This window comes from Abramis brama (genome assembly GCF_963993115.1).
Source record: "Abramis brama genome assembly, chromosome: 5".
Lineage (NCBI taxonomy): Eukaryota > Metazoa > Chordata > Actinopteri > Cypriniformes > Leuciscidae > Abramis > Abramis brama.
The window spans coordinates 45,619,205-45,623,038 of record NC_139967.1 but is presented as its reverse complement, the minus strand read 5'-3'; the positions used below and the strand labels follow the sequence as shown (position 1 = coordinate 45,623,038).

Genomic DNA, 3,834 nt, shown 5'->3' with positions numbered 1-3,834 from the left:
GAATGTGTCGTGCACGTGGACTTTATCAGAATTATTTTGGCGGAATAGATTGGTATGGCTCTATGGCTTCATTGGCTTCAATATTTCATCCGCTGTCTGAATAATATTAAAACTTAAAAAAATAAAATAAAATAAAAAAAACATTGAGAAACTTTATTTGATCATGCAGCCCGAAATCGAAAAGGTTATTTAGACCCACTGCGCATGCGTTGTCACGTGATACCCGTTACATTTTTCTGCTTTTTTTCTACGCTGCTCAGGGTGGACAGTCGTTTGTGTTTACTGCATAATTAAATTTTATTTAATCGTATTAGATGGTTGAAGACGTCAATTTCCATTTGTATATCACTAATATTTGTTTTATTCTAATAGTACGTTTAAACATTATACCTTTGTATATGAAATACCCTTGTATGTTTGCAGTACAACAAGGATACGGTGTCGTGAAATCGGGTCTCCCTCACAAACGAAATCTGTAGCCTATATCATTTCATAATAATAGTGCATAATAAAAAAAAAACAGGACATAATGAAATAATAACAGTAGTAGTAGTAGTAGAAATAATAATATAAACGAATAGCATTAAAAATTAGGACATTTAACACTTAAACAATTTGAAATATATTTAAAAATGTGGAAATTCAAACATATTTAATTTGTTTTTGTAGGCTAACTGATTTTTTTATTGCAAATTTTAACAAACGAAATATACAAAAAACAGACAAACTTTCAGACAATATACAAGTTATAGTTCAATAGTGAACAAGAAAAATAATATAAAGAAGCCTGATTTATCTATTGAAAATTATTTCAATTAAGAAAAGAAAAAGAAAAAAGCAGGGGCAAAAAAAAAAAGAAAAAAGAAAAAGACGTTGAAATTGTATTTAAGTACAACTTCAATTCTTGTTTGAAGATGTCAAGGGGGGTTTACTCTTATTTACATTTATGGATATAAAACTTTCCAATAAATAAAAGGAGGTTAATACAAAAACCTACTTTGTTTAGATTCTTGTCATTAATATAAAACCCCAAAAGAATGTGTCTTTAAGATAAGGAAAAAAAAAAATCACAGAACACATTTTGGACAATCAAGGCATTAACATTATTCCAGAAAAAGGACACTCCCAAAACAAACGGCCTACAGTTTCACTTCACAGAAAGAGCAGGATGTATCAGTGTCTAAATTTCTGCAAAAAAAGCTTGACAGGTTAAAATCTGTAAATAATTGTATAAGATATTTCTTTAATTTTATTTGTTAAGAAAAATTTCCGAGGGAGTGACCAGATAAACGACAACTTAATATCATCAAAAATGTTGTTCCAATAAGATATGATGGATGGAAAAGAGGTAATAAGGTTAAAAAATAAAGACCTAATTTTGTAATTGGACTATACAGAGAAACAAATAGAACCAATCACAGTGGATTCTGGTCTGGGACAAACAGAAATCATTGAGCTGCTATTATTGTTAGTAATAATAGAGATGTAATAAAAGAGATGGCCTTTAAAACTAGATTAAATTATTTCCTAGATACTGGAAATTGTTATCTTTAAATAAAATAATAGTTAAATAAATTACCATCATTGTCAAACATCTGATTCACTATAACATTACTCCATTACTGAACCAGTTTTCAAGAAACAAGGATTTTCTCTTATGAAGAATATTACAGTTATTCCAAAGAAAAAAAAATGTGTGTCGAGAATAACTGAAATATTATTAAAACATTTTTTACTTAATTTGTACGGAAGCGTATTGCATTCACTTGAGGAAAAAAATCTGTTTTTCTGAATTAACGAGTTAATTATCTCAGAATTACGAGATAATTTTTCATGAAAAAAAGTTTTTGCTCAGTTTTTCTGAATTAACGAGTTAATTATCTCAGAATTATGAGATAATTTTTCATGAATAAAAAGTTTTTGCTCTGTTTTTCTGAATTAATGACTTAATTATCTCAAAATTATGAGATAATTTTTCATACAAAATATTTGCTCTGTTTTTCTGAATTAATGACTTAATTATCTCGTAATTCTGAGATAATTAAGTCATTAATTCAGAAAAACAGAGCAAAAACTTTTTATTCATGAAAAATTATCTCGTAATTCTGAGATAATTAATTTGTTAATTCAGAAAAACAGAGTAGATTATTTTCCCTCAAGTGAATGCAATAGGCTTCCCTAAATTTGAGACCAGCATAGACCGTATAGAGTTTGAGACATACAAATTTGAGTGCAAACGTCACGCGCCCCCTATAGGACGACGGCGTTATTAGCTTGTGACGTTTTCCACTCGAGGCGTCAGATGATTGGATGTTTCCTTTCAACGCTGAGATGACGACACACACACAGCGGGTATAAAAGAGCACGAGCGGCCATATTTCTCTCTCTCTGTCTGCAGCAGCGCTTGGGAAACGTGTGCGATGGTATGTGAGATCAATATACGAGTTCTTATATCGTATTGATTATTTTGAATGTTTTCATGACGCGTAGATTAAATTTTTATGACGGTTATTCTGTATGACAAACCTCCATTCTTGGCATGCTCGCGGTCTGTAATACTCTAGTGTGTATGTATGGAGGGAGACTAGACCCAGTGCAATGTCTTCGGTACCAGCATGTTTCCCATCGGCTGGTTCTATCCTCAATCACTGGAACACGCTTTCGCTTTAATGCTAGCTTTCTTCAAGATGTTAAACTTTAGGACATACATTGTCTTGTAATTTCTGATTGTAAGCTCTTGTTCTTCACAGGCTTGTGCTTCTCCTCGTGGCGCCAGTGTTTGGGCTCTACTAAAGTTCCAGGAGTCTTTGGTTTGTTTGATTAGATTAGTTGCTCTTTAATATATCTACGGTTTTATAAATGGCATCTGCAGTATATAGACGCTGAAAATTGTATTTATAATACTTTTGAATTAACGTTAGTAGTTTAGAAGTTTCTTCGCACACAAACCTCATTTCTGCCATGTTTATATCTGCTGTAAGTGAGACCAAAAAACCGCCTTATGTTTTCTGTATTTGATAACTAAGATTTTCAATAAACAATTATTTTTTTAAACTGCATTATGTGTATTGGGATTCATTCATTTTCAGTGACTGTCCATTTATTTGCAGTTAAAGGGATGTTTCACCTAAAATGAGAATTTTTACTTGCTCTGAAATTGTTCCAAACCTGTATGAGTTTCATCTGTTGTACACAAGATATTTTGAAGAATGTTGGTAATCAAACAGTTGACTGTAGCCTTTGACTTCCATAGTAGGAATGTGTTCAACAGGTGAAACTCATACAGGTCTAGAACATGTGCGTGAATGACCATTCTTGGGTGAACATCCCTTTAGTCTGTTAAATGCCAGTATTTGTATTCTGTGGGGTGTAACTTGAGTTTGAGGGTAACTTCATGTATAGGGGTCTTAATGTCCCTGCCATACTTTGAACAAAAATGTAGTTGCAATTTAAGTTAATTCTTTAAACTCAAAGTTCTATCATAAATGCTTTAAAATGCTCAACATGCCACATTTTCTTAAGAGCTGTGATATTGTGATTCGATTATGAATGTAAAGTGCTGGACCTTTAGTAAGTTTACAATGGTTTGTCATTGTTAGTTATTTTGGTCAAACATTTTGATGCTTTGGAATTAATCTTTTAGACAAGCAGCAGAAACCACTCAATCTGGCTTTTTATTTAATTGTTATTGTAGATATTAGTCTTGTAAAAGCAATGTTTATTGCACATTTGTGCCCCCATAACTGTGAACGAAGAGTAAAAAATAAATTGTTGCAATTTTTTTTCACAACACCTCTATCGTGTCTGTTAGTGTACACAAACTCAGTGTTGTGC

The 3,834-nt window shown here is 31.9% G+C and overlaps 1 long non-coding RNA gene across 1 annotated transcript; it reads left to right on the top strand.

Moving 5' to 3' along the window:
- Positions 1–2,359: 2,359 nt before the first annotated feature.
- LOC311083589 lies at positions 2,360–3,059 on the top strand. The gene is made up of 2 exons (XR_014606325.1): positions 2,360–2,423; positions 2,751–3,059. It is a non-coding gene; the product is annotated as an uncharacterized lncRNA (long non-coding RNA).
- The last annotated feature ends 775 nt before the right edge of the window (positions 3,060–3,834 follow it).